At 56.3% G+C, this 10,521-nt stretch overlaps 1 long non-coding RNA gene across 1 annotated transcript; it reads left to right on the top strand.

Moving 5' to 3' along the window:
• The first annotated feature begins 330 nt into the window (after window positions 1-330).
• Window positions 331-5,636, top strand: LOC138845122 (uncharacterized). Its single transcript, XR_016220350.1, has 3 exons — window positions 331-477; window positions 1,537-1,854; window positions 5,384-5,636. It is a non-coding gene; the product is annotated as an uncharacterized LOC138845122 (long non-coding RNA).
• Window positions 5,637-10,521: the final 4,885 nt, after the last annotated feature.

The raw sequence follows: 10,521 nt of genomic DNA on the forward strand, positions 1-10,521 counted from the left end.
TCTCGCAGCTCGCTGCACGAGAACAGGAGCGAGTTTCTCCAGGGACCACGGGCCTGTGAGTGCACAGAGTGTGCTGAGCGGCTTGCTGTGGGAGGCCTGGCTCAGCCTCGGGGGACAGGAGGGCACTCAGCCCACGGACCCCTTTTTTCAGGCAAGTGTCCAGTGCAACTCAAATCCTAACGCACCCTAATGCGCCCCGCGGAAATCCAGCCGCTGCTCAGCCGGGGGTCACAGAGCTCCCGTGTCTGAGCTCTGGGGACTTCGCTGGCTGCCGCTGTGTTCTGGCCCCTCCCCCCCGTGGCCCGAGAAATCGTTTTCTCTGTCCGTCAGGCATGGATGACCTCTCTGTGCTTCCACTGGTCCAAGCTGGTGAGGGGTTTCAAACGCTACCCATGCTGCCATCTCTGGCTGTCCTTGTCGGCCAAGAAAATTCCGTACGAAAGGGACTTCGAGAGCTCATGAAAATGAGATTAGAAGGTAAGCTGACTTTGGGGCTGTTTTTGCATGGTATGCCCGTCCCATGGATGTTTTGAAGATACCTGGTTTGCAAAGAGGGGGTGGACAACGGCCAGGCCTCGTGAACACAGAACTGTGTCCTGCAGCTGGCGGCTTCCCGTCCAGGAAGCCAGCCCCTCACCTGCACACCCCACCCCGCAGACAGCCTGCTGTCCATCAGCTCCCAAGTGACAACTCAGGAAGCAAGATGGCAGCTTCTCTAACATGGCCAGGACCTGTTTAATAACCGCTTTCCTCATTGTTGTCCCTCTGGGTGCCTGCACACAGGGAGAGCCCTGGGAGGCTGCTGGCCTGGAGACAGCTGCTGCAGCAGCTGGCCGCCGCCCTGTGCCTTTGGCCTGCTCCTCGGAGCACATGTCTTGTGGCTCCCTCTGACCTGCACGGGTTGATTGCCTGCCTCCACTGGGTCCTGATGCTGATTTTTCAGCCATTCTGGGCACTCAGAGGCTCAGGGCCTGCAGGTGTGCCCAGCAGTGGGACTCATTTCCAACATGAGAGTGGGGCAGCTTCCAAGGAGGGGGCTGTGAGAAAAAGTGCACGGGAAATGCAAATTAGGAAAATGCGAAGCAAGGATTTCAAACTTTCTGCACCAAAGTAAATTCACCTTTTAAGTCTGCTTTTGCATGGACGTTTTGAAGGCCCTGTGGGGAGGGGCAGGACAGGAGGCTCCCTGGGTGGAGGGCGGTGATCCAGCTCGGCCTTCAACCCAGAGCCCCTGCTCAGGCAAACAGACCAGACTCACTTGAAAAGGCCCCCACCGCAGCCCCAGCACCTCCCTCAAGGGGAGCGTACCCAGTGCATCCTTCCACCCTTCCAGAAAGTCCTGGAAAGCATGCAGTCCTCCATCCTATTCCATTTCCAGGAAGTTTAGCACGCCTCGCAGAGCGCAGCCGGGCCCTAACGGCTCTGCCTCCCTGTGGCTGGTCTGGGAACTGGGGGTGGAAGTTACCTGGCTGCCTCTTTACCTTTAAGTGATGCCATTATTCAAGTCCCAACACCTCCAGTTGTCTCCTCCATCAGCCCGTCCAGCTCCCTGGTCTGCTACTAAGAGGGGCGCCGTGAGAAGGGCGGCCATCCCTTCCCAGTGGAGTGGCGGCGCAGTGGCCAGCAGCCCGGGACTCTGACTGCTACACCGCAAAGCCCGAAAGATGAAGAGAGACCGCTTCGCAGGCACAGACGACGCTGGGCTCTGCCTTCCCTGCAAACCCACGAGGCGGCTTTCACGCCTGACTTTCGAACGCCTCGACTGAGAGGGAGCAGGATCTGTGATGACTCAGCACTTTTGTTCTAAGTACTGCTGGGGGGGGCAGACTCTGTGGATGACTGAGCACCTTCGATGTAAGTACTGCTCTGTCATCAGTGTGCTCGCGGGAGCAGGGAGAAGGGGGCAGGTGGATAACAAAACTGGGGAGCAGGTAGGAGGGAGAGGGTCACGTGGGCTGTCTCAAAGGGGACAGGGTGTGTGGTGCCCTGCTGAGGTGAGTGGAGGGCCAGCGTCCCCACGCAGGGTGCCACCTTCCTCTGGGGCAGAGCGGTGCTGTCTTCCGGCTCTTGCAGAGATTATCCACCTTTGATGCCGGTGCCGCAGGAGTGTGAGCTGTGCCAAGAGGGTGGCGGGGCAGCGACTGCCTCCTGCTGAGTTTGCTCGGGTCTGCTGTGGTGGGAAAGCAAGAGTAATGACTTACAGGTGATGGGTGGGTGGATGGATGGATGGGTGGCGGTGCAAGACTTTTAACTCACTTCCAGAGAAAAACTGTTACATCGAGATTGGGTTCCTACCACTTTGCTGGGCTCCGCAATCCTGTTAGGATAAAGCAGTCGCCGAAGATGGGGTCTTAGTTACACTGACATTGTAACAGTGTAGGTTGACTGCCCTGCCGCTCCCTAGCACCACCACACACACTTTTGTTTAAACTTTTACTCATTTGGCTTGGAGCCACCACTGCTCTGCAGTTGCATTTCCCGAGGGGCTCTGCGGGCTCCACGGGCTGGAGCCCCGTCCTGGCTTCGAACCCCTACACACCCAGTCCGCCTGCTCGCCTGCCTCGTGCTGTTTTCTGAGTGAGGGCGGCCACTTAGCCTTCTATGGAAGTGGGCAGACCTCAACCACAAGCCCCACGGAAGGCCTCTGCTGCACACAGCGTCCAAGACAGCAGGACCCAGCAGCTCCCCTGTCCCATGTCGCAACGGGAGGCCAGGGTCACAGGGCGGGGGTGCCTGGCAGCCAGGCGCAGGGCGATGTCAACAAGACCGGGGTCGGCTCCTGCCCTCCCCAAATGCGAGGCAGCAGGTTCCCAGCGGGCACTGCTCTGCTCTCACTGATCCCAGACACACGAGGTTGGCAGGCGCTGCCACAAAGCACCAGGCTGTGCTGTGCTTCAAGGCCAAGTGGCTGCCTCCCCTTCCGCCCAGGCCTCGGGAACCCGCTCACGCTCACCTGGGCTCCTCCCCCAGGCAGAGACGGGGCAGCCTCTGCCCCCGCGTCCCTCGCAGGGACCGGCTGACGGATGTGGCTCCCAGCACAGCTCCTCCTGCACCTGCTGTGAAGCCAGCCCCCGTCTCTGCAGCTTCACTAACAACCCCGACGTCCTCGCTAAGCGGCTCGGTAGGTGCTGAGATTGCTACTCTGCGACCACCACAGGTTAAACGTTTTCCTTTACTTTTTTTTTTTTTAAGATTTATTTATTTATTTCAAAGGCAGAGTTAGAGGCAGAGGTGTGGGGAGGAGGTCTTCTATCAGTGGTTTATTCCCTATATGGCCACAACAGCCAGAGCTGCACCGATCCAGAGCCAGGAGCCAGGCGCTTCTTCCAGGTCTCCCATGCAGGGGCTCAAGCACTTGGTCCATCTTCTACTGCTTTCCCAGGCCATAGCAGGGAGCTGGATCGGAAGTAAAGCAGCCAGGACTTGAACTGGCACCCATATGGGATGCTGGCACTGCAGGTGACGGCTTTAGTGACGGCTTTACCCGCTACTCCGCAGCACCGGTCCCTGCTTTATTAGCTGTTGTCCTCGTTATTTTAATCCAACAACACTTATTTATCTGATTCCCACGCTGGGCAGCTTGAGCTATTTTAAAAATCAAGTAGAGACTCCTCCAAGGAGGGCATCACAGTGGCCTAGTCAGATACGGCAGCGTGCCCCCTTACCTGTGATTTTTATTTTCTATGGTTTAAATTACCCACAGTCAACTGAGGTCTGAAAATATTAAATGGAAAATTCCAGAAATAAAAAATTCACAAGCTTTAAATAAATTTTATTGTAATATATTGTTAAAATTTTTCTATTTTATGACTAGTTGTTAATCTCTTATCATAAGTGTGTATATGTAGGGAAAAATGTAGCATATAGAGTTTCATACCTCTGCATGGCAGGCACCTGTGGAACATTCTAGAATGCATCCTCCACACTAAGAGGGTCTGGTGTATACTCTGTGTCATATAAATCTAGTGCCACAATAGTAAGTGCACAACACCCAAGCACAACGCCTCTGTGGGCTCACAACAGAAGGGTGCACTTACTTTACGAGTCGGGTCTGTGGGCAGGTGGCTTTGGCTGGGCTCCATGGGCCGCTCTGGTCTCCGCCAAGCTTGCTCCTGTGGCTCTCACAGTGGTGACCCAGCTGTGTGGTCTTCCTCCTTAAGGCTCATATGGGCCCATTCTCCCAGTGCCTGCCGGGTCAGGAGTCAGGTGGAGGGACACAGCCTCCCACTGCAGCAGCTGGCCGGGTCAGCTGGCCCAGGGAGCGCGCACCAGATCGCCTGGAGAAGGGTGTGGCTGCAGGGTGGGAGGAGAACCGAGGCGATGCTGGTCCCCTTTGTCTGTGGAGGACATGGCCTAAGGCCCCCAGTGGACACCTGAACCCGTGGACTGGCCCTAACCCTGTAAAACACCATGCTTTTTCCTAGACACACATACCTGTAATGACGTGTAATTTATAAGCTAGGCACAGTGAGGGAGTAACGACAGTAATAGATCAGTTGTAACAATCCACTGGAATAAAAGACATAACAGAATAGCATGCACCTTAAAACAGGAGCTGTTGGCTTCTGGAATTTTCCATTTCAAATCTCCAGGTGGGGACTGACCATGGGAAGGGACACCGCGGGTGGGGGAGGGGTGACTGACCACTCCGCCCTGTTGGCTTTCTACTGGGAATGACTCCGCGGAGGGCAGGCGGTCGGAAAAGCAGTTTCCCCTTCGACGTCTCCCTCCCGCACACGTGCGCTCCCCGCAGCCGGCTGCGCAGAAGGCGCGGCTGTGTCTGTGAACGTGACTCTAGTGTTGGAGAGGAGCCGGGCGGCGCGGCACCCAGTGCGGCTCCTCACCACCCGAGCCGCCGGGAGCGGCCCCCACGCGGCTGCTGAGGGCCCCGGTGTCTCCACGGGAGCAGAACCCGAGCCGCCTCCGCGGGGCCCGCGGCTTAGCCAGCGCAGCCCGGGACGCAGCCTCCAGAGGAAGCGGAGAGACCCCCGGGCAGCGGGGTCAGTGCGGCCTCCCCGCCTGCGACCCCCGGGCAGCCGGGTCAGTGCGGCCTCCCCCTCCACCTGGCGCCTGTCTGCTCTTCCTGCACCCGCCGCTGTCTTCCTCGCTGGCGGCTCTGGGGTGGGGGAGAGCGTCAGAGAACCGGCTTTCCTGTCCGGCCTCTGAGTCTGGGGGCGAGGTCATCGCTGCTTGGCCGGGGCGCCTGCGAAGCAATGGCGGTGGTGGCTTTCCCCTCTGGGTCGCTGTGCAAGCTGAGTCGTGTTAATGAAATTGGACAGAATAATGACCCAGTACTTAAAAAAGGGGGGTGGAAGCGGAAGTCAAAGAGAAGTTGATTTTGGTGCAGAAAATGTTTGAAATCTACCTAGTTTTCTCCTAATAGGCATTTTCCGTGACTCCTGGGCGGTGAGGATGGAGAGGCGGGAGCACCTGCAGGAGGAGCCCGGCACAGGCGGGAGCACCTGCAGGAGAAGGCCGGCACGCTGCTGCGCCCTGAGATGATGTTTACTCCTGGCGTTGCCAGACAGCAAGTGCCTGCCCCACACTGCGGGGACAACCTAGTTAGCTTCCATTTTCGGTCACAGAACATTCTATTGTGACCATTCGACTCGTAATATAGAATAATATATGATTAAGTAGTGTGTTGTTATATTTGATAACAAGTCAAAGTATTCCCCAGTATCTCTTGTCCCACCCAGAAAGAAAACAACACCACATTGCTATAGTTAGACCCCCACCCTCGTTGCTGGTTTGGATGTCACCACACACATGCTCTTAAACACTTACACACACACGCACACACACACACACACGGACTCAGGACTGGCATTTGCTTGCAAAATGGAGTCACATGATGGGCATTTTGCACCTGCTTTTCATCAGCTCTTCCCGTGTCGGCGTATGTAGGACCCGGTCCGCTGGAAGCGCCACTCAGCATTCCCTTGCCTTTCTGTACCCCCAAAGTATCTATTGTTGGAGAGCTTGAGTCAGAAACAAAATGTGTTTTTTAGACCTTTTATCCCTTCTCTCAGAACATCCCAGAAGCCTTGGAAAAGACAGAAGTGGCTGGAAACCCACACAAAGGCAAAGGGAAAAGCAAACACCGCTCCTGGCTGGGAGGCGAGCCGAGCCGCCTGGGAATGTCCGGCCCCGTGGGGTGCTGGTCGACCCTGTGAGATCTCAGGGCTCGGGGAGTTCTGGTTGAAAATAGAACGGCTTCCGCTTTATCTTCAGATATCAGACCTAGAATGGTGTCAAGACGTGGCTGCAGACACACTTCAGATGGCAAGCCCGGAGGTGTCCACATGCTGTGACAGCTCTATTCTGGTGCCGTGCACGCATCCCAGACAGACACCATGGGGCCAACAGCGGCAGAACGGGGGGGCGGAGTGGTGACTGGGTTTCCTTCTGGCGCCTTGTCCTTATCAGACCGAGATTACAGAAGAGTTCTTTGATAGGGCAGAGGGACAGTGACGTGCTAACGTCCTAGCCACCCTGTCAGGTGAAAAGAGAAGCAGCAGGGCCACACTTGGCACCGTGGCTGCGTCCCCCTAGGGATGACTGCATCCTGTGTGCAGTACCTGGGGTCCAGTCCTGGTTCCACTTCAAATCCAGCTTCCCGCTGATGGGCACCCTGGGAGGCTGCAGGTGACGGCGCAGGTCCTGTGGCCCTGCCAGACATGGGAGACCTGGACTGAATTCCAGAGCCCTGGCTTTGACCTAGCCTCGACCCAGTGGTGGGCATTTGGGAAGTGAACCAGCAGATGGGTGTCCCTCATTCCCTCCTTCCCTCCTTCCCTCCTTCCCTCCTTCCTTCCTTCCCTCCCTCCTCCCTCCCTCCCTGCCTCCCTCCCTGCCTCCCTCCCTCCTTCCTTCCTTCCCTCCCTCCCTGCCTCCCTCCCTCCTTCCTTCCTTCCCTTCTTCCTTCCTTCCCTCCCTCCCTCCTTTCCTTCCTTCCTCCCTTCCTCCCTTCCTCCCTTCCTCCTCCCTCCTCTCCTTCCCTTCTTCCTTCCTTCCCTCCCTCCCTCCTTTCCTTCCTTCCTCCCTTCCTCCCTTCCTCCCTTCCTCCTCCCTCCTCTCCTTCCCTCCTTCCTTCCTTCCCTCCCTCCCTCCCTCCCTCCCTCCCTTCCTTCCCTCCCTCCCTTCCTCCCTCCCTCCTCTCCTTCCCTCCTTCCCTCCTTCCCTCCTTCCTTCCTTCCCTCCCTCCCTCCCTCTCTCCCTCCCTCCCTCCCTTCCCTCCCTCCCTCCCTTCCTTCCTTCCCTCCCTCCCTTCCTTCCTTCCCTCCCTCTCTCCTTCCCTCCCTCCCTTCCTTCCTTCCTTCCTTCCTTCCCTCCCTCCTCCCTCCCTCCCTGCCTCCCTCCCTCCTTCCTTCCTTCCCTCCCTCCCTGCCTCCCTCCCTCCTTCCTTCCTTCCCTCCTTCCTTCTTTCCCTCCCTCCCTCCCTCCCTCCCTCCCTCCCTTCCTTCCTCCCTTCCTCCCTTCCTCCCTTCCTCCTCTCCTTCCCTCCCTTCCCTCCCTTCCCTCCCTTCCCTCCTTCCCTCCTTCCCTCCTTCCCTCCTTCCCACCTTCCCACCTTCCTTCCTTCCTTCCTTCCTTCCTTCCTTCCTTCCTTCCTTCCTTCCTTCCTTCCTTCCTTCCTTCCTTCCTCTGTAAAGAGAAGCATCACCCGTCCTCCAGCCAGTTGGTGCTGACTGTCTGTCCACCACACCCTGCTCCGGGCCTGGAGCCTGGGCTCTTGCAGGCCAGCAGATGGAAGGAGACAAGTACATTACAGAGTGCGTTTGAAGTGACGACTTTTCTAGTGAAGTAAACAAGCAGTGGGGGCTGGGGGCTCTGAGGCAGGGTTTTCTAGATGAGCATCCACTGTGCGTCAGGGTTTCAGGGCCGCACTCGCCCCAGAAGCTCCTGGGGAGAGTAAAACTCCCACTCCTCTAGCTCCCAGTGCTGTAGCCCTCCTTGGCCTTCCTTGGCTTGTGACAGCATGACTCCAACCTCTGCTCCTCTCTGTGTCTCTGTCCAAGCCACCCCTTTTTTATGAGGCTACCAGGCATTGTGTTTAGAGCCTGCCTAATGCAGTATGACAGAACCTTAGCTCGATTGCATCTGCAGAGACCCTGTTTCCATATGAGGTTGCATGCGTGGGTACTGGGTGTTAGGATGAGATGTGTTTTTGGGGACACGTTCAGCCCAGAAGGGCAGCAGGACTACCTCGCTAAGAGGGCGACATCTGATCAGAGCTGCAAGAAATGAGGGCGTGGGGTGTGCAGGGGCCTGGGAGGAGGAATCACAGGCCGAGGGGCAGCTGTGGGAAGGCATGGAGGTGAGTGAGGGCCGGGATGGCCCAGGAGCAGCAGCTGGCCGCAGTGCACAGCAGCGTGGACAAGGGCGAGGTGAGCAGGTGGAGAGGTTGGAGAGGCAGCTGGCGGGCTGGGTGGTTCTGACTGCGTCTGGCTTGTGTCTCAGAGGCCGTCACACCATTGTGCTAAGAATAACTGACGAGGAGGGAGGGGACGCTGGGGACTGTAACTGGCAAGACTGGTTAGCCTCTGGTTGTTGAGCTTGAAGGCATGTGACACTAAAACCACTCTCCTCTTCTCCATTGAGGGAAAAACAAACCAACAGTTGGAAGGGACCTGTGGAGTGGGATCCTGGGTTGAAGGGAGAAGGGGCCACGGGTGGCAGCAGGGAGGCAGACAGGAAAGGCCAGTGGGCAAGGTGCAAGTGTCCCGCTGAGAGACCGATTCCAAGTCACGAGGCAAGAAGAGAAAGACTCAGCCTGAATGCCGGCTCCACAGGGCGGGGACCTTGGCTTTGCTTTGTCCAGACCCAGAGCAAAGTCCCTGACACAGAGTAGGCATTTCACAGGTATTTGTTGACTGGCCAGCTGAATGACTAATGAATGAACAACCGAGAGGGAAGGAGTTCTTCACTCCCATCCATGTTGTCCGTAGTGCTTGACTGTCTGGTGGGAAGGTCTCTGTCATGGAGTGGACAGTGGAAGATAACTTGCAGAGACAAAGCCCGCCACCATTAATAAAACGCCACGCTCCAGCCAAACTTACTCCCAGCAAGAGTTGATTTTTCTTTTTTTTTTTTAGATTTTTAAAAAGATTTATTTATTTATTTGAAAGGCAGAATTAGGCAGAGAGAGAGAGAGAGAGGTCTTCCATCCACTGGTTCACTCCCCAGGTGGCTGCAACAGCCAGAGCTGGGCTGATCTGAAGTCAGGAGCTTCTTCCAGGCCTCCCACGTCAGCAGGGGCCTAAGCACTTAGGCCATCTGCTGCTGCTTTTACAGGTCATAGCAGAGAGCTGGGTCGGAAGTGGAGCAGCCAGGACTCGAACTTGCACCCTTATGGGATGCCAGCACTTCAGGCCACAGCTTTACCACTACACCACAGTGCCGGCTCCAAGAGCTGATTTTTCTAATGAGCTAGCAAGGGAACGATTGATGCTGCCTGCTGAAGTTGGCTTCAGTACACTTGAGGGACAAGGACAAGGGTATGACAGACCCTAACAGTCTGCCTGGGGCTCTACTGCCTGTGCACCGCTCGGCTCACAGGCTGAGAGAGAATGCCCAAGTGTAGTGCCCCCAGGTGCGTTTGAGCCAATAGAAGCTAATACCTAGAGAACACGGTAGATCAGTTTGGTTCCATTTTAAAGAAAAAACACAAAAGACACATCAACAGAGCAAAGCCAGAGGAAAGATGTTTTGAAATTCATATAGATGACAAAGGGTTAATACCAAGGACAGAAAGAACCTCTGTGGCCTTTCCCTCTCAAAATGAACACACAATTTACATAGCAAACAAAAATAACCTTAAGAAAATTTTCATCTCATCAGTGAAAAATTAATAATATGCATACTAATCAAATGGCACTAATTTAGAAATGTGATACTATTCGGATTTGCCTGGGGTGTGGGAGACAGGTGTGCTGACGTAAGCCCAGTGCAGACACAGAGACCAGCGTGGTCCCTTGGGAAGCAGTGAAGTCACATCTTGGGAACTAGAAACTCCGGTTTCCTCTGCTGTGTGTGTTCCCTCCCTAGCTTCCAGGGAGGCTGACAGGGGGCATGGGAGGGTGGAAATGTGATCCCACTGAGCGGTGTGCAGGGGCCTTGGGAGGGGAGTGGGACCAGACAAGGGCAGCAGAGCGGGGCCCCCTAGGTTGAATAATGAATGGTGGCTTTACAGAGACGGGGACAGAGAGGTGGGCCTGTGGCACAGCAGGCTCGGCTGCTACCTGTGAGATACCCGCATCTCATACTGGAATTCCTGGGGTCAAGTTCTGCCTCTGCTTCCAGTCCAGCTCCCTGCCAGTGCCCATGGCAGGCAATGGTGATGGCACAGTGCTTGGGTCCCTGCCACCCAAGTGGGAGACCTGGACTGAGTTCCTGGCACCTGCCTATGGCTTGTTCTGGCCCCAGCTGTTGCGGGCATTAGGGTAGTGAACCAATGGATGGAAGATTCTCTCTCTCTCTCTCTTTCTTTCTCTTTCTCCCCTCCTCCTCTGTCTGCCA

Source organism: Oryctolagus cuniculus, chromosome 14 (assembly GCF_051225735.1).
Source record: "Oryctolagus cuniculus isolate XC-2025 breed Fujian yellow rabbit chromosome 14, ASM5122573v1, whole genome shotgun sequence".
NCBI classification, from domain to species: Eukaryota; Metazoa; Chordata; class Mammalia; order Lagomorpha; family Leporidae; genus Oryctolagus; species Oryctolagus cuniculus.